Raw genomic sequence first — 20,876 nt, 5'->3', positions numbered from 1 at the left:
TATTTTCCCAATTTGTTACTTCCCTTCTAATCTTGTTTGCATTAGTATTATTTGTACAGAAACTTTTTAGTTTGATGTAATCAAAATCTTCTATTTTGTGATCAATAATGATCTCTAGTTATCCTCTGGTCATAAATTCCTTCCTCCTCCACAAGTCTGAGAGGTAGATTATCCTCTGTTCCTCTAATCTATTTATTATCTCCCTCTTTATGCCTAAATCATGGACCCATTTTGATCTTATCTTGGTATATGGTGTTAAGTGTGGATCCATATCTAATTTCTGCCATACTAATTTCCAGTTTTCCCAACAGTTTTTTCCGAATAATGAATTTTTGTCCCTAATGTTGGTATCTTTGGGTTTGTCAAAGATTAGGTTGCTATATATGTATCCTTTTTTGTCCTTTGTATCTAATCTGTTCCACTGATCTACCGGTCTATTTCTTAGCCAATACCAAATGGTTTTGGTGACTGCTGCTATATAATATAGCTTTAGATCAGGTACACTTAAACCACCTTCCTCTGAGTTTTTTTTCATTAGTTCCCTTGCAATTCTCGACCTTTTATTCTTCCATATGAATTTTGTTGTTATTTTTTCTAGGTCATTAAAATAGTTTCTTGGGAGTCTGATTGGTATAGCACTAAATAAATAGATTAGTTTGGGGAGTATTGTCATCTTTATTATATTCGCTCGGCCTATCCAAGAGCACTGAATGTCTTTCCAATTATTTAAATCTGATTTTATTTTTGTGGCAAGTGTTTTGTAATTTTTCTCTTATAATTCCTGACTTTTATTTGGTAGATGGATTCCCAAATACTTTATACTCTCAACATTTGTTTGGAATGGAATTTCTCTTTGTATCTCTTGCTGTTGCATTTTGTTAGTGATATATAAAAATGCTGAGGATTTATGTGGATTTATTTTGTATCCTGGCAGTTTGCTGAAATTTTGAATTATTTCTAGTAGCTTTTTAGCAGAGTCTTTGGGGTTCTCTAAGTATACCATCATGTCATCTGCAAAAAGTGATAGTTTAATTTCCTCATTTCCTACTCTAATTCCTTGAATCTCTTTCTCGGCTCTTATTGCCAAGGCTAGCGTTTCTAGTACTATATTGAATAGTAATGGTGATAGTGGGCAACCTTGTTTCACTCGTGGTCTTACTGGGAAACTTTGCAGTTTATTTCTATTGCATATTATGCTTACTGAAGGTCTTAAATATATGCTCCTGATTATTCTAAGGAATAGTCCATTTATTCCTATACTCTCAAGAGTTTTTAGTAGGAATGGATGTTGGATTTTGTCAAATGCTTTTTCTGCATCTATTGAGATGATCATATGGTTCTTATTAATTTGATTATTAATATGGTCAATTATATTAATAGTTTTCCTAATATTAAACCAGCCCTGCATTCCTGGAATAAATCCTACTTGATCATAGTGTATTATCCTGGAGATGATTTTCTGAAGTCTTTTTGCTAATATCTTATTTAAAATTTTAGCATCAATATTCATTAAGGAGATTGGTCTATAATTTTCTTTCTCAGTTTTCGATCTACCTGGTTTAGGTATCAGTACCATGTCTGTGTCATAAAAGGAGTTTGGTAGGACTCCTTCATCCCCTATTTTTTCAAATAATTTATATAACATTGGGACTAATTGTTCTTTAAATGTGTGGTAGAATTCACATGTGAATCCATCTGGCCCTGGGGATTTTTTCCTGGGGAGTTGATTAATAGCTTGTTCTATTTCTTTTTCTGAAATGGGACTATTTAAGCAATTTATCTCCTCCTCTGTTAATCTAGGGAGCCTATATTTTTGGAGGAAGTCATCCATTTCACTTAAATTATCAAATTTATTGGCATAAAGTTGGGCAAAGTAACTCCTTATTATTTCTCTAATTTCCTCTTCATTGGTGGAAAGATCCCCCTTTTCATTTGTAAGACTAACAATTTGATTTTCCTCTTTCTTTTTTTTGATCAAATTTACCAAAGGTTTATCTATTTTCTTGGCTTTTTCATAAAACCAACTCTTGGTTTTATTTATTAATTCAATATTTTTTTTTACTTTCAATATTATTGATTTCTCCTTTTAATTTTTGTATTTCAAGTTTAATTTTTGGTTGAGGGTTTTTAATTTGGTCTTTTTCTAGCCTTTTAAGTTGTAAGCCCAATTCGTTAATCTTCTCTTTCTCTATTTTCTTCAGATAAGCCTCTAAAGATATAAAATTTCCCCTTATTACTGCTTTAGCTGCATCCCAAAGATTTTGATATGATGTCTCATCATTGTCATTATCTTGGGTGAAATTGTTAATTGTTTCTATAGTTTGCTCTTTCACCCAGTCATTCTTTAAGATGAGATTATTCAGTTTCCAATTACTTTTTGGTCTATTTACCCCTAACTTTTTACTGAATGTAGCTTTTATTGCATTGTGATCTGAGAAGAAGGCATTTATTATTTCTGCCTTCCTACATTTAATTTTGAGATCTTTATGTCCTAATATATGGTCTATTTTTGTATAGGATCCATGAACTGCTGAGAAGACAGTATATTCCTTTCTATTGCCATTCAGTTTTCTCCAAAGGTCTATCATACCTAGTTTTTCTAATGTTCTATTTACTTTTTAAATTTCTTTCTTATTTGTTTTGTGGTTTGATTTGTCTAAATCTGAGAGTGCAAGGTTGAGATCTCCCACTATTTTAGTTTTACTTTCTATTTCTTCTTGCAACTCTCTTAACTTTTCCTTTAGAAAGTTAGATGCTATACCACTTGGTGCATATATGTTTAGTATCGATATGGCTTCATTATTTATGCTACCTTTCAGCAGGATATAGTTTCCTTCCTTATATTTTTTAACGAGATCTACTTCTGCTTTTGCTTGATCTGAGATAAGGATAGCTACCCCTGCTTTTTTGGCTTTACCTGAAGCATAATAGATTCTGCTCCAACCTTTTACCTTTACTCTGTATGTATCTCCCTGCTTTAAGTGTGTTTCCTGTAGACAACATATTGTAGGGTTCTGCTTTTTGATCCAGTCTGCTATCCGTCTCTGTTTGATGGGATCGTTCATCCCATTTACATTTACAGTTAAAATTACTAATTCTGTATTTCCTGCCATCGTATTATTCCCCAGATTATGCTTTTTCCCTTGACCCCCCTGATCCCTCTCCCCTATATTTAATTTACAGACCCCCTTTGTGACGCGCAACCCTCCTTCTTTTTTTTTTTTTTTTTTTAGGATCCCTCCCCCCTCCCTCCAAGTCCCTTCACTTATTCTCCTTTTCCTTTTCCCTTTTCCTCTCCCTCCTTTTAATGAGGTGAGAGAAAATTCTCTAAAAAACAAATATGTTAATTATTTACTCTTTGAGCCTCTCCTGATGAGAGTAAGATTCACACAATGATTCTCCCCCTCACTAAGTTCCCTCAGATATGGTGTATTTTCTATGCCTCTTCCTGGTATGTAGTTTCCCTCTTTTTATCATTCCTTCCCCTTTTTCTGAACCGACCTCCTTCCCTTTACTACACCACCCTTTTTTTCTTTTATATCAAAAAAATCAAATTATCCTTGAGTACTTTTTATATACCCACAACAGAGTTACAGTTCTCAAGGGTTCTGTGTACCTTTTTCTGTTTCTCTTCAGTCTTGTGGATGTAGATCAAATTTTTTGTTTAAGTCTGTTTTTTTTCTTAGAAACATATAGAATTCCTCTGTTTCATTGAATGACCATCTTCTTCCATAGAAAAAGATGCTAAACTTGGCTGGGTAGTTCATTCTTGGTTGCAGTCCTTGATCTTTTGCCTTACGGAATATCAGGCTCCAGGCCCTTCTATCTTTTAATGTGGAGGCAGCCAGATCTTGGGTGACCCTTATTGTGGCACCTTGGTATTTAAATTGTTTTTTTCTAGCTGCTTGCAAGATTTTCTCCTTTGTGTGGTAATTCTACAGCTTAGCCACTATATTCCATGGTGTTCTTTTTTTAGGGTCTATTTCAGAAGGAGTTCGATGAATTCTTTCCACATCTACTTTCCCTTCTGTTTCTATTATCTCTGGACAGTTCTCTTTGATAATTTCCGGTAAAATAGAATCTAGGCTCTTTTTTTGGTCATAGTTTTCTGGAAGTCCAATGATCTGCAGATTATCTCTCCTAGATCTATTTTCCAGGTCTATAGATTTTCCCAGTAAGTATTTGACGTTGTTCTCCAGCTTCTCATTTTTTTTTTTTTGTTTTGTTTGACTGATTCTTGGGTTCTCTGTGAATCATTCATTTCTATTTGTTCCATCCTGACTTTTAAGGAGTTATTTTCTTCTTTCACAGTTTTTAGTTCTTTTTGTAAATGCCCAATTTCGTTTTTAAATGAATTATTTTGCTCTATTGAATTTTTTTCCATTTCCCTAATTTTTTTTTGAGAATTATTTTCTTTTTCCAATTCAGAAATTCTATTTTCTTGAGACTTTTTTATCTTTTCCAATTCAGAAATCCTACTTTCCTGTGTTTTTTTAACCTTTTCTAATTCATAAATTTTGTTTCCCTGCATCTCCTGTGAATTCTTTATTTTTTCCAACTCCAATTTCAGGACGTTGTTATTCTCTATCATAGCTTCCCTTTCCTTTCCCCATTTTTCTTCAATCTCCCTCAATTTTTTAAGAGTTTCTTCTAGGAGTGAGTTATGTGATGGGGGGCAGGAATCGTTCCACTTTAGGTTGTTATCTGCTGTCTCTCTGCTGTTAACTTCCTCGGGGTTGGATACCTGCTCTTTCTCTGTGTAGAAGGAATCTATAGTTTTTCTGGCTTTTTTGCTCATACTTAAAAAAATCTTTTGGGGTCTGTCCCTGGGGTAGGAAATTATTTATTTACTTCTTTACCAGCTTCCTCCCAGACTGGATGGATGCAGCGGCCCCTGAGCCTGAGCTAAGATAGAGCTCTGGGAGAGAGTTCTTCACCCCCTCCCTGGAAGTGCCTCAGAGGTGATTAGCACTGCTGTGCTTTGAGGGCGCTGTGTTTTAGCGGCTTCCCTGAGATTTGAGACTGAACAGTAAAGACAGCACAAAGCCCAGCCTATGTGTCCGGGTGGGGAGTGGATGTCTGCAGCAGGTGAAGTGAAAAGCCCCTGTGCTCAAACCGGAAGTGTCTTCCAGAAACTGCGGTCCCTAGTTCAAAGGTTCCACTTCTCTGGGACTTCCTGGAGCTGAGTTCCACTCCCTCCAGCTAAACTAGGCATTGTGTGTTGCCTTGGGCCGTATCCACCCACTTGTCAATCTCTTAACTATTCTCAGGTGGTAGCTGAGGCCACACCCCCTGGTGCCAAGATCTGCTGAGTCACCTCCAGGGTCAGGGGAAAATCTAATCTGAGTTTTAAAATATTTTGGCTTTCTCTTCTGAACTGCTAAATAATTAGCAGAGAAGAGCTAACAGCCTGTGCCAGATTCCTTTACCTCAGTGGCTTCTCTGATCCCAGAGCCCTTCCCAGCGCAATGGGCACAGTGTGCCACTACCCCACCGTCTGTGCTGGTCTCTCTTCTTCCTCCCCTGGGAACTGACCTTCTCTGTTGAAACTCCAGATTCTCTTCAGCTGGTAAGTTGTGCTTCCAGTCCTTGTGGTATCTGTCAATCCTGGGCTTATTTTGAGACTTAATTTATCTAACTGGTCGCGAAGGAGTGAGGACGTTCACTGAGTCGTGTGTTTCTTCTCCACCATCTTGGCTCCGCCTCTTCTCCGCCATCTTGGCTCCGCCTGAATTATTTCTAATAGCTTTTTAGCAGAGTCTTTGCAGTTCTCTAAGTATACCATCATGTCATCTGCAAAGAGTGATAGTTTGATTTCCTCATTTCCTACTCTAATTCCTTGAATCTCTTTCTCGGCTCTTATTGCCGAGGCTAGCGTTTCTAATACTATATTAAATAGTAATGGTGATAATGGGCAACCTTGTTTCACTCCTGATCTTACTGGGAAAGGTTGAAGTTTATTTCTATTGCATATTATGCTTACTGATGGTCTTAAATATATACTACTGATTATTTTAAGGAATAATCCATTTATTCCTATACGCTCAAGAGTTTTTAGTAGGAATGGATGTTGGATTTTGTCAAATGCTTTTTCTGCATCTATTGAGATGATCATATGGTTTTTATTAATTTGATTATTAATATGGTCAATTATACTAATAGTTTTCCTAATATTAAACCAGTCCTGCATTCCTGGTATGAATCCTACTTGATCATAGTGTATTATCCTGGGGATGATTTTCTGAAGTCTTTTTGCTAATATCTTATTTAAGATTTTAGCATCAATATTCATTAAGGAAATTGGTCTATAATTTTCTTTCTCAGTTTTCGATCTACCTGGTTTAGGTATCAGTACCATGTCTGTGTCATAAAAGGAGTTTGGTAGGACTTCTTCATCCCCTATTTTTTCAAATAGTTTATATAGCATTGGGGCTAATTGTTCTTTAAATGTTTGGTAGAATTGACATGTAAATCCATCTGGTCCTGGGGATTTTTTCCTGGGGAGCTGATTAATAGCTTGTTCTATTTCTTTTTCTGAAATGGGACTATTTAAGCAATTTATTTCCTCCTCTGTTAATCTAGGGGGCCTATATTTTTGGAGGAAGTCATCTATTTCACTTAAGTTATCAAATTTATTGGCATAAATTTGGCCAAAGTAACTCCTTATTATTTCTCTAATATCCTCCTCACTAGTGGAAAGATCCCCCTTTTCATTTGTAAGACTAACAATTTGATTTCCTCTTTCCTTTTTCTGATCAGATTTACCAAAGGTTTATCTATTTTCTTGGCTTTTTCATAAAACCAACTCTTGGTTTTATTTATTAATTCAATAGTTTTTTTTTTAACTTTCAATATTATTGATTTCTTCTTTTAATTTTTGTATTTCAAGTTTGATTTTTGGTTGAGGGTTTTTAATTTGGTCTTTTTCTAGCTTTTTAAGTTGCAGGCCCAATTCATTAATCTTCTCTTTCTCTATTTTGTTCAAATAAACCTCTAAAGATATGAAATTTCCCCTTATTACCACTTTAGCTGCATCCCACAGATTTTGGTTTGATGTCTCATCATTGTCATTATCTTGGGTGAAATTATTAATTGTTTCTATAATTTGCTCTTTCACCCAGTCATTCTTTAAGATGAGATTATTCAGTTTCCAATTACTTTTTGGTCTATTTACCCCTAACTTTTTACTGAATGTAGCTTTTATTGCATTGTGGTCTGAGAAGAAGGCATTTATTATTTCTGCCTTCCTACATTTAATTTTGAGATCTTTGTGTCCTAATATATGGTCTATTTTTGTATAGGATCCATGAACTGCTGAGAAGACAGTATATTCCTTTCTATTGCCATTCAGTTTTCTCCAAAGGTCTATCATACCTAGTTTTTCTAATGTTCTATTTACTTTTTAAATTTCTTTCTTATTTGTTTTGTGGTTTGATTTGTCTAAATCTGAGAGTGCAAGGTTGAGATCTCCCACTATTATAGTTTTACTGTCTATTTCTTCTTGCAACTCTCTTAACTTTTCCTTTAGAAAGTTAGATGCTATACCACTTGGTGCATATATGTTTAGTATCGATATGGCTTCATTATTTATTCTACCTTTCAGCAGGATATAGTTTCCTTCCTTATCTCTTTTAACTAGATCAACTTCTGGTTTTGCTTGATCTGAGATAAGGATAGCTACCCCTGCTTTTTTGGCTTTACCTGAAGCATAATAGTTTCTGCTCCAACCTTTTACCTTTACTCTATATGTATCTCCCTGCTTTAAGTGTGTTTCCTGTAAATAACATATTGTAGGGTTCTGCTTTTTGATCCAGTCTGCTATCCGTCTCCGTTTGATGGGATTGTTCATCCCATTCCCATTTACAGTTAAAATTACTAATTCTGTATTTCCAGCCATCATATTATCCCCAGATTATGTTTTTTCCCTTGAACCCCTGAAACCCTTCCCCAACATTTAATTTATAGACCCCCCTTGTGACATGCAGCCCTCCCTTTTTTTTTTTTAGTATCCCTCCCCCCTCCCTCCACGTCCCTTCCCTTATTCTCCTTTTCCTTTTCCCTTTTCCTCTCCCCCCTTTTAATGAGGTGATAGAGAATTCTCTGAAAAACAATATGACAATTATTTACTCTTTGAGCCTCTTCTGATGAGAGTAAGATTTACACAATGTTTCTCCCCCTCTCTAAATTCCCTCAGATATCGTGTATTTTCTATGCCTCTTCCTGGGATGTAGTTTCCCATTTTTTAATCACTCCGTCCCCTATTTCTGATACTACCCCCTTCTCTTTACTATACCCCTTCCTTTTTTTTTTTTCTTTTATATCAGTAAAATCAAATTATTCATGCGTACTTTCTATATACCCACAACAGCGATATAGTTCTCAAGGGTTCTGTGTACCTTTTTCTGTTTCTCTTCAGTCTTGTGGATGTAGATCAAATTTTTTGTTTAAGTCTGGTTTTTTTTCTTAGAAACATATGGAATTCCTCTATTTCATTGAATGACCATCTTCTTCCATGGAAAAAGATGCTAAACTTAGCTGGGTAGTTTATTCTTGTTTGCAATCCTTGATCTTTTGCCTTTCGGAATATCAGGTTCCAGGCCCTTCTATCTTTTAATGTGGAGGCAGCCAGATCTTGTGTGACCCTTATTGTGGCACCTTGGTATTTAAATTGTTTTTTTCTAGCTGCTTGCAGGATTTTCTCCTTTGTGTGGTAATTCTGCAGCTTAGCCACAATATTCCGTGGTGTTCTTTTTTTAGGGTCTATTTCAGAAGGAGTTCGATGAATTCTTTCAACATCTACTTTCCCCTCTGATTCTATTATCTCTGGACAGTTCTCTTTGATAATTTCCTGTAAAATAGAAGCTCTTTTTTTGGTCATAGTTTTCAGGAAGTCCAATGATCCGCAGATTATCTCTCCTAGATCTATTTTCCAGGTCTATAGATTTTCCCAGTAAGTATTTGACGTTATTCTCCAGCTTTTCATTTTTTTTTGTTTTGTTTGACTGATTCTTGGGTTCTTACTGAATCATTCATTTCTATTTATTCCATCCTGAATTTTAAGGAGTTATTTTCTTCATTCACAGTTTTTAGTTCTTTTTGTAAATGCCCAATTTCGTTTTTAAATGAGTTATTTTGCTCTATTGAATTTTTTTCCATTTCCCTAATTTTTTTTGAGAATTATTTTCTTTTTCCAATTCAGAAATCCTATTTTCTTGAGACTTTTTTATCTTCTCCAATTCAGAAATCCTACTTTCCTATGATTTTTTTACCTTTTCTAATTCACTAATTTTGTTTCCCTGCGTCTCCTGTGAATTCTTTTTTTTTTTCCAACTCCAATTTTAGAACGTTGTTATTCTCTATCATAGCTTCTCTTTCCTTTCCCCATTTTTCTTCAAACTCTCTTAACTTTTTAATAGTCTCTTCAAGGAGAGAGTTATGTGATGGGGGGCAGGAATCGTTCCCCTTTAGGTTGTTATCTGCTGACTCTCTGCTGTTAACTTCCTTGGGTTTGGATACCCGCTCTTTCTCTGTGTAGAAGGAATGTATGGTTTTTCTTGGCTTTTTGTTCATACTTAAAAAATCTTTTGGGGTCTGTCCCTGGGGTAGGAAATTATTTATTTATTTCTTTGCCAGCTTCCTCCCAGACAGGATGGATGCAGCGGCCCCTGCACCTGAGCTAAGAGAGAGCTCTGGGAGAGAGTTCCCCACCCCCTCCCTGGAAGTGCCTCAGAGGTGATTAGCACTGCTGTGCTTTGAGGGCACTGTGTTCTAGCGGCTTCCATGAGGTTTGAGACTGAACAATAAAGGCAACTCAAAGCCTAGCCTATGCATCCCAGTGGGGCGTGGATGTCAGCAGCAGGTGAAGTGAAAAGCCCCTGCGCTCAAACTAGAAGTGTCTGCCAGAAACCGCGGTCCCTATTTCAAAGGTTCTGCTTCTCTGGGACTTCTGTTCCACAGTCTCCAGCCGAGCCAGGCACTATGAGTTACCGCCCTGCCCACTTTTCAATCTCTTAACTACCCGCAGGTGAAAGCCTGGATTGCCTTTGTCGGCTACACCCACAGTGCCGAGATCTGCTGAGTCACTCCCGGGATCCGGGAATATCCAATCTGGTTTAAAATTTTAAAGTGGCTTAGATTAATCTTCTGAACTGCTGTATTATAAGCAGAGAAGAGCTAACAGCCTGTGCCAGATTCTTCTATCTCAGTGGCTTCTCTGGTCCCAGAGCCCTCCCCAGCGCAACTGGCGCAGTGTGCCACTACCCCACCATCTGCGCTGGCCTCTCTTCTTCCTCCCCTGGAAGCTGACCTTTCCTGTTGAAACTCCAGATTCTCTTCAGCTGGTAAGTCGTGCTTCCAGTCCTTGTGGATTCTATCAGTCCAGCGCTATTTCTGAGGCTGATTATATCTAGTTGGTTGTGAGGGAAGAAAGGAGCTTACACAGTCACGTGTATCTTCTCAGCCATCTTCTCTTCACTGAAATCTTACTCTGTGAATAACTTTCACTATAAGTGTGAATAAATAGTAATTAAAAAAAGTTTTATTAAGCATTTATTATGTGTCAAGTATTGTGGTAAGTGTTGGAAATTAATATAGAATTAATATAGAAAAACTAGGCAGTCCCTGCTCTCAAGTAACTCACATTCTATGGGAATGCAACATGTAAGGAAAGTGCATATGTGGAGCAGATGGGAAATCCCAGAAATCCCAGAGGCATATGGAAAAGCCTGAAGATTTTTCTCTTATTTAATATTTAAGCTGATAGTGCTAGAGCATAGCAAGTCATACAGGCAGGGCAGTTGACAAATGACAAAGCTTGGAGAATCTGATGTGAGGACAGATGGTAAGGCCTTATGGTGATTCTACAACTCATCAGAAAAATTGAAGTGTTTGACTTTCATCTTCTTCAAACATTAAGCAGTCAAATAGGTCCAGGTAGTGGGAAAGTGATGGGACCATCCTTCCTGCCCCACTAACTTGTGGAAGCTCTTTCCTTCAATGGATCATTAGGATTTGGTTCTAGGTTACCTCACACAAGAAAAGGGTAGGAGAGATGAGGTAATGTAGAAGGAGACAAGAGTATGAAGGGTATTTTAAATTGTAATTTTTTTTCATGCCATAGAAATCTCAGGATGATTTTTTTGGGAAATTCAAAGCATAAAAGGAGGTGCTATGGTGTTGATAATTTTTTTTTCTTTTTCTTTTTTTACTGTTAACTTATTAATGACAGTTTAGTGTATTGAACCCCTTGCCTTTTGAAAGAGCATGGTAGAATGAAGCATATGGATACTTGTTGTTGAGGAGAGAAAGAATGCCACTCTCATTCCTAAATTCAATATTGATGCCCTGGAACAAAGACCATTTATTTCAAGATTGTTAGAGTTCTAGTGGATATTTGTAGTTGCATATGTACAATCTAATTATTTTGGGTCTTATGTACACTCATGTCATCTACAGTATGGGCTGACTTTGAACCATGCTTTCCTGTTAAAAATCCTACCCTGATTTAAATTGTATCTCAAGGGCTACCTCCTCTACAAAACTTTCACTTATCTATTCAACTAAAGCTGAACTCTCCTTCCATGTGTTCTTTATGGTATCTACCTACCCCTCTCCTTTGTGCTTAAGTCATTTCCTTTTATTGAAGCCATTTATGTTAATATTATATTCCAGTTATCTGCCTGTAATTCAGGTAATTTTCTCATTATACTTTTGTAGTCCTAGTATCTAGAACAATGCCTTTACAGAAACAAGTAAACAAGGGTCATATACTGGTGTGCTTGTTATTTGAGATATAGAAATGTAATTTATTTGGAGAACTACTGCAAATTTAAATTGATTTATCTATAAATATTTTTTTCTTTTTTGTTAATATTGTAAGTAAACACTATTGTATATGAAGTAATGAAATTAGCATGAAGGAATAGAAATGACCCCAAACTAGACATCTGGAGGCACAGACAGCTTTTATTTCTGTCATTTTGAATTACTTGATCTTTATAACATTACTACGAACTAAATATTGCCATCTATAAAACAATGATGTGAATCTGGATGATTTATATCTAAAGTTTTTACCATTTCAAATATTCTGAAAGGGAGGATTTTAGTTGTACAGGCAGTCTTTATTAAATGTATAGGGAAAAAAAACACACCTTTTTTAAAAGGAGATGAATAAAATTTTATTTTATTTTTTAGAAAAGTCCATAAGCATTTATTAAGTACTTTCAATATGTGCTTTAAAAATATTTTTACTCTCCCCAGTTAAATGTACAAGTTTTTTACATTTGTTTTCAAGATTTTGAATTCCAGAATCTATACCTTGAGAAGGCCCATGTTAAGTTATGCAAAAGATTTCCATAAGTCATGGTGCCAAATAAAACACAGATTCTCTACCCTCTTCACCACCCCCCCAAAAAAAATCTCTTAAGAAAGAAAAAAAAAAGAAAGTAAAAAGAAGTATGTTTACATGAGTATTTAGAGAACAATCTGTTCTTTCTCTGAGTATGGATAGCATTTTTCATCATAGGTCCTTCAGAGTAGTTATGGATCATTGTATTGCTGAGAATTGCAAAGTCATTCACAGCTGATAATCCCACAACTTTGCTACTGCTATGTATACAGTACATTTCACTTTGCTTGAACTCATGAAGGACTTTCCAGGTTTTTCTACTAGCATCATGTTTATCATTTCTTACAGATCAAGAATATTCTTTCATAATCTCATATCCCAATTTATTCAGTCATTTTTGATTATGTCTTTCAAGTAGACAAATAATTTTAAAATTATTTTTCCTGGACTTATTTTCCAGATAAGTTTGTTTTTCCTAATGAAATACTTGATATCCCCCATTTTTTCATTCTTTTGGATTTTTTTTTATTGTATCTTCATTTCCCATAAAGTTACTAGCTTCCCAATAAACTGGGAAAGCATTTTTACAGTCAAAGGTTCTGATAAAGGCTTCATTTCAAAAATATATAGAGAATCAACTCTAATTTATAAGAAATTAAGCCATTCTCCCATGGATAAATAGTCAAAGGATATGAACAGACAATTTTCAGATGAAGAAATTGAAACTATTTCTAGCCATATGAAGAGATGCTCCAAGTCATTATTAATCAGAGAAATGAAAATTAAGACAACTCAGATACCACTATACAACTGTCAGATTGGCTAGAACTACAGGGAAAGATAATGTGGAATGTTGGAGGGAAGGTGGGAAAACTGGGACACTGATACATTGTTGGTGAAATTGTGAATACATCTAGCCATTCTGGAGAGCAATTTGGAACTATGCTCAAAAAGTTATCAAATTGTGTTTACCCTTTGATCCAGCAATGTTACTACTGGGCTTATAATTTAAAGAAGGGAAAGGGACCTGTATGTGCATGAATGTTTGTGGCAGCCCTCTTTGTAGTGGCCAGAAACTGGAAAGTGAGTGGATGCCCATCAATTGGAAAATGGCTGAATAAATTGTGGTATATGAATATTATGGAATATTATTGTCTTGTAAGAAATGACCAGCAGGATGATTTCAGAAAGACCTGGAAGAGACTTACATGAACTGATGCTGAGTGAAATGAGCAGGACCAGGAAATCATTATATACTTCAACAACAATACCCTATGATGATCAGTTTTAATAGACGAGGCCCTCTTCAACAATGAGATGAACCAAATCAGTTCCAATAGAACAGTAATGAACTGAACCAGTGAAAGAACTCTGGTAGAGGATTATGAACCACTACATTGAATTCCCAATCCCTCTATTTTTGTCCACTTGCATATTTGATTTCCTTCACAGGCTAATTGTACACTATTTCAAAGTCCGATTCTTTTTGTACAGCAAAATAACTGTTTGGACATGTGTGTATATATATATATATATATATATATATATATATATATATATATATATATATATATATATATATATATATATATATGTATATATATATACATATATATATATATATATTGTATTTAACTTATACTTTAACATATTTAACATGTATTGGTCAACCTGACATCTGGAGGAAGGAGGGGGGGGAAGGAGGGGAAAAGTTGGAACAAAAAGTTTTGCAATTATTAATGCTTAAAAATTACCCATGCATATATTTTGTAAATTAAAAAAAAAACTATAATAAAAAAGAAAAAAATAAATACTATGTAAAAGTTAAGGTACTAAAAAAAAAGTTACTTCTTCCATTTGTTCAATCCTAATTTTTAAGGAATTACTTCTTCAATGAGCTTTTGTGTTTCCTTTCACATTTGGACAATCTTGCTTTTAAAATGGTCTTTTTTTTTTTTTTTTCTTTTCTTTTTCTTTTTTTTTTTTTTGTATTTCCATTTGCATCACTCTCATTTTTCTTCTCAATTTTTTCTCTCTCTTATTTAATTTTCAAAATCTCTTTTGAGTTCTTCCATATTTTCAGACCAATTCTTATGTTTTTTTGAGCCTTTTGATATAGGAGTTTTGATTTTGTGACAGAGCCCTTCCACTGTGCCAGTAAATAGTCCCCTGCAATCTTCTTGTAACCTGCTGTCTTCTCCCTCCCCTACCTGTGAGATGAGATATTCATTGCCATTATTGCTGTTGCTGTTGCAGTTGCTGCCTCTTCTGCAGGGCTGCATTGCTGCTGTTGATTCAATGTCTTCCAAAACCTGATCCTGGTCTGGGGCTCCCTTCCACTTTAGCACTCCAAAACTTTTTTGCTGAGTTGTCTTTGGACTCACTGCCAATTCCTTTCTCTCTCTCTCTCTCATCCTCTCTCTCTTTCTCTCTCTCTCTCTCTCTCTCTCTCTCTCTCTCTCTCTCTCTCTCTCTCTCTCTCTCTTTCTTTCTTTCCTGGTGTGTCTCGCATTGAGATTTTATTCTAGACCCACTTGATACAAGAGACTTCTCCTGTAGATTTTCTAAGTTGCCTTTAGCTAGAAAATTGTCCCACTCTATCTTTTTTATGAATTTTGATGCTTTAAAATTTCTTTCAAATCATTATTTAAAGGTTTTGGAATATTACCTTCATTCCTCCATCTTAGCCCTGCCTCTAGAAGAACCACCCTTTTCATGATAGCAGCTGTAAAAAAAAAAAAAAAAAAAAAAAAAAAAAGTTCAAAAAAAGCTCCCTTCTGTAGTGCTGTGCCTTATATTACTTGGAGGTTGATGCAAAGTCCTAGTCATCTGTTTGTAAGATATTGTGTAGAAAGGATGTTTCTTCATATGAGTGAAGGACTGAATGACTGCTAGAGTCTTTTTCCCTAAACAATTCGGTAATTTTCCAATTTTTGCATTTCTTGCCTTGAACAAGTTTGTGGGAAGCAGGCAAAAACTTGAGAACAAAAGAAGCTATTGACATTGTATGATCTCTGAGCTTTAGTTTTCCCATTCCCTTACAGAATCAGTCACATGCATAAAAACTCATTTATAGAAAAATAAGTAAGTGGAAAAAAGAGGTATTTATTATAATTTTGTCCACATAAAACTTATTCATTATTTGAAATTTATGCTATTTGATGCTTTTTTTTTAAACCTTTAATGAATTTAGAAACTTGGAGGCTGGTATACTTTGAAACAACCTTTTCCACTTCTTCACATACTCTTCTATAACTTCATTTGGTGTGATCTACAAAATAGAAGCTAGTTTCTATTCCACTCTCCAATGGAGGGAATAATTAGAAACCACAAAGCAAAAGGGCACACAGGCTATGACATACAAAGGTCCTGCCTCAGGACTTTTATCTGTGGCAGGAGGGAATGATAGAATCTTAAGTTGTACTCTAGGACCAACTCCTGAAAGTAACCTGGATAATGGAGTAAATAAAAGTTATTTTTGGATAGCAAGACTAATAATATGTTTTATGATCTAGTCAAGTTCAATAACTGTGCAAACACGATTTATTGTTCTGCCTTTGAATCTTGGACCCAAGGTTTTTGTTGCATTATGGATTGAAGACAAACTTATTCCTATTTCTTCAGTTGGTTTTTCACTTTAGTTTTTTTTTTTAATTTTTTTTTTTTTACTTAGCATTGGAAATATGTCTTATATTCTATGATTGCTTATTTTATCTTTGTAAATCATTCATCTATCATTTACTTAAAGGTTATAAATCACAGCTGCTCAGCTTGTCACTAGGGATGTAAAAACTTAGGTGAAATAAAAGAGGCTATGTTTTAGTGAGGAGGAAAATATATACCTCAACTGGTAAATGCAAAAGAGCTACAAAATATTTTCAAAGTGATTTGAAGAGTGGACGTTTCTAGAAGCTGATTGGGCAGTGGAGGTCTATATAGAATATTATATTTAAACAGAAAATCATGAAGGACATTAGGGATTCTAAATAACTAAGAAAGTAAGTGAATTAATTTTGTGAATTGGAATAGTTACTGGCAAATCATAGAGACAGGAAATAAAGAGTTGTGTATGAGAAACAATTAAAATGTTTTAACTGGTTCTTGAAAGTGTGAAGGGGGGAGTAAGAATAAAAAAAGCTGAAAAGATAGATTATGAGTCTTGTTATGAAGGATTTTATATTCTAAAAGGAGAAATTTATATTATAAAATAATAAGGCACTGGTTTAAGAGGAAGGGGATGGTACTAGTGAGATACTAACTTTCGTAAGAATATGTGATGAAAATTAGTGTAATTTTGATTCAGTGATTACTAAATAGGGTATAAATAATTACTCAAAGATGTTTCCTGTTTTAAAATTTGAACTTTTGTGAATCTGTGATCTTAATTGCTTAGATAATTCTCCCAGCAAATTATATACCAATCACTTTTTTTACTTGTGGAATTCTTAACCATGTTTCACATAAATCTTCTATAAAGGATACATGTTCTATCATACATGATCTGTCATAACAACATACTTTGTTGTGATCCATACTCAGTGCCCACAGTCCTCTTTCTGGGTGTAGATATATCTCTCCATCACAAGATTATTAGAATTATTGGAATCACTTCACTGTTGAAAAGAGTCACCATTAGAGTCCATTAGGAAGTAATCATCATGTAATCTTGTTGTTGCTCTTCTACTGGCTATTTAGAAACTCTTAACTAATGACCTAGATCATGATGATCATGAACCCAGTCAGATCTGAATATTGATGCATCACAATTTTTCTCACAACTATATATCTCAAGCTACTCACATGTCTTATCTTAAAACTGACCTTAGAATGATCAGTTATTGTTTCCATGTTCCTTTGATTATTTACAAACACTTAAGGAGATTAGGATATTTCTTTTCCTGAATTCTGGGAACTACACATATTTACTTTCATCCTCCCAATTTAAACAGTTCCTAATAATTCAATCAATCAGATTAATTAATATTGCATTTTTCCTTTTAATTAATTGAGTAGCTTGCCTTATTCAATTAATTGTTTATGATGTATAAAAATATGTCTCTCCTTGTATTTAGGGTCAGAGCAAAATTAGGAAATTAACTGGTCCCAATTTTGGGGGTAATTGACTTGGATTGCTCCATAAATTGATATGCTCAGAAATTAGAACCTTTGTTACCTCTGTTATTTCATTTTTTTACTCAACAGTTTTTGGTAAATTGAACTAGGTCATGTGAGGACTCCAATGTCCCATCAACAGCCTACCAGAAAAACTCCTTAGAATATTTTGGTTAATAAGGGATTTTTACAAAGACTGTCTTCAGAGGTCCAATTCTTGTTCTCAATCTCTGTTTCTTCCAAGCTCAGTAACATTTAGGAGGTAGGTTAAAGTGTTTGTTCCAGGAACTGGGATAGTTTACATTTAAATTGTTTGTTCCAGGGACTGGGATGATTTAGGAAAAGGCTTAACTTTTAGTTTGCTTTTTAAGTTTTCTCCCAGGGCCTGTATCCCAAAGAGATCATAAAAAGGGGAAAAGGACCCACATGTGCAAAAACATTTGTAGTAGCCCTTTTTGTAGAGATAAAGAAATGGAAACTGAGTGGATGCCCATCAGTTGAAGAATGGATGAATATATTATGTTATACGAATGCTATGGAATATTATTGTTCTGTAAGAAATGATCAGCAAGATGATTTCAGAGAGGCCTGGAGAGACTTCCATGAATTGATGCTAAATGAAGTGGGTAGGACCAGGAGAACACTGTACACAGCAACAAGATTATGTGATGATTAATTCTGATGGATGTGGCTCTTTTCAACAGTGATATGATTTAGGCCAATTCCAATGATTTTGTGAGGGAGAGAGCCATCAGTACTCAGAGAGAGAACTGTGGTGACTGATTGTGGATCACAACATAGCATTTTCATTTTTTTTTATGTTCTCTGCTTGTATTTTTTTATTTTTCCCTTTTTGATCTGATTATTCTTGTGCAGCATAATCATAAATATATGTATAGAAGATCTGCACATATCTAGCATATATTAGATTACATACTTTCAATGGGAAGGAATGGGGGGAAAGGAAGGAGAAAAAAGTGGAACACAAGGTTTTGCAAGGGTGAATGTTGAAAAATGTTTATGCATATGTCTTGAAAATAAAAAAAAAGGTTTAATAAAAAATAAAATGAAATAAAAAGTTTTCTCCCAGGGATGGTAAAAGAAGATGGGTTCCAGTAGTAGCAAGATACCTGTGGATTCCTTTTTGGATAGATTTTTGATACCATGGAACCAGGAGATGCTCCCAATAGTCATATGAATATCTAATGAGTATACAATTGAATCATATAACCTGATATGAATCTTCAAGAGATTCAACTGCCAACTTCTGTTCTTTTCATTATAGAAAACTGAAAAATATGATTCTAGAAAAGACATGCTTGTCATCATTTTGTCTTTGTTCTCATTCCTTTATCAAACATAGGAAAATATTTGTTTTTTATGATTTTTTGTTATTTTTAGATTTGTTACCTTGAAAGATTTACAAAAGGAAAAATGAAGGCAGCCAGAAAAAGTGCAAAAAAAAAAAACTGCAGCTAAAGAATTTAGTATTCTGGGAAAGATTAATGAAGTTTCATACTTCAAGCAGTTGTGCTAGTACTAACAGGACTAAGTCCCACTTTAGCCTTTCAGTGGAAGATTAGGTTAAAAAACTGTCTAACCAATTTAACAGATTTTGAAGATTAAGGACATTGGAGATTAATAATTTTCATTAGTACAAACTTAACATATGCTGAAATAGCTTAGTGAGTTTGGGATTTTACTCCACAGAGCTAGTTGTAAGGGAATTGAAGGCATTAGGGCAGTGAATGGTTAATTGTGAAAATTGAATGAATCACACTGATTTTATCTTGTGACTCAATACTGGAGCTAGGTCAGTTCCCTTTCTATTGAATTGTGGGTCTAATTTAAATTCTGTCTTGTGAGACACTTTATTCAGTAGTGGGAATTGGAAGGAAACCTTATAATATTCTTAGAGCCTAGTTCCTGTATGACTGGAGAAGTGGGCCACTTCTTTCTGTTTAAAAATCTTTAAGGATTTAGGTTAATTGGGTGGTTCACTGGAGATAGTGCTGGATATGATGTTAGGAAGATTCATCTTTCTGAGTTCAAATCTAACCTCAGACACTAACTCTGTGATCTTGGGTAAGTCACTTAATTCAGTTTGCCTCAATTCCTTATATGTAAAATGAACTGAAAAAGAAAATTTTAAAACATTCTAGTATCATTGCTAAAAAAATTCCAAATTTCCAAATGAGGTCACAGTAAGATATGATTGAAACAACTGAACAGTAACAAAATAAGAACTTAGGTTATGCTGATCAGAAATCCAGTCAGATCTAAAGATTTATGCAAAGAATTTTCTCATAATTATATATTTCGAGTTACCCATATGTTTCATCTAGAAACCGCCCCTCTACTGATCAGTCAGTTATGATTTCCATGTTACTCTGACTGTTTATAGGGGCATGAAACACCTTTTCTTTTATGAATTCAAAGAATTGCATCTGTTTGCTTTATCCCTTTTCAACATGTAAAGTTCATAAATTTTAGTCCAATCTGATTACCTAATATTGTAGTGTTTCCTTTTATTTAATTGACCTAATTTACTAAGCTGATTTGATATATAAAAGTCTATTCCTGGTTTGTTGTTTTGTCATACATTGCTTAATAATGTAATAATAATGCAATATGCAACTTTTGTTTTTTCAGTCATTTTCTTTTCACCTGTCATAATTCTGTTGTCTCTTTGTTATCACTCATTTTCGTTACATGTCCAATATATCTTCTTTTCTTTATATATGCATTCCAAATAATATATTTTGCGTTACATTTTGCTTTCAAAAAAAGGCAATATTGTATAGTGAATAGAGAGCTGTGCTTGGTACTAAAACAAATCTTTGTTCAAGTCCTACTTCCGACTCATATTGATTGACCCTGAGAAAGTCATGCTTCTCATTGTTTGAAGCTGCTCTCTAAGACTATAAGTTTTAGATCAGCTACTCTGACTTATGTTTGAAGAGAGAGTTGGCTAACAATGAAATATTAATTCAATTCCATATCTCGATCCTTTATCCTTCAGGTAATTATTGATAACATTCTGAATCATCTTGATTTGGTTTTATATATTTTTATAAATGTATAATAGGCACTAATTAGGGGTAGGTGATAATGTTTTTCAAAAATGTCTGTACCATGATATAAAGGCAGAACAAATAATAAAGGACTGTATTTACAAGAGATCTGGTCCCTCAGTGTAAGATCTGATTTGTAAGAACAAGAATTCCAAATCCTTTGAGACATGCATGTCAATAATATAGGTTAATAGTATTAGCCAACTGAGAAAACAGAACAATAGTTTGGAGAATGTCTATATCAGGTTTATGGACATGTTGAAAGATGGGGATTTCTGAGAAATAATAATGGTAGTAGAAGGACTGTTGTGGTTATTGTTTGTTCTTGCTGCTGCTGGATT

The sequence above is a fragment of the Sminthopsis crassicaudata genome, chromosome 1 (assembly GCF_048593235.1).
Source record: "Sminthopsis crassicaudata isolate SCR6 chromosome 1, ASM4859323v1, whole genome shotgun sequence".
NCBI lineage: Eukaryota > Metazoa > Chordata > Mammalia > Dasyuromorphia > Dasyuridae > Sminthopsis > Sminthopsis crassicaudata.
Note: the sequence above shows the minus strand (reverse complement) of the source record.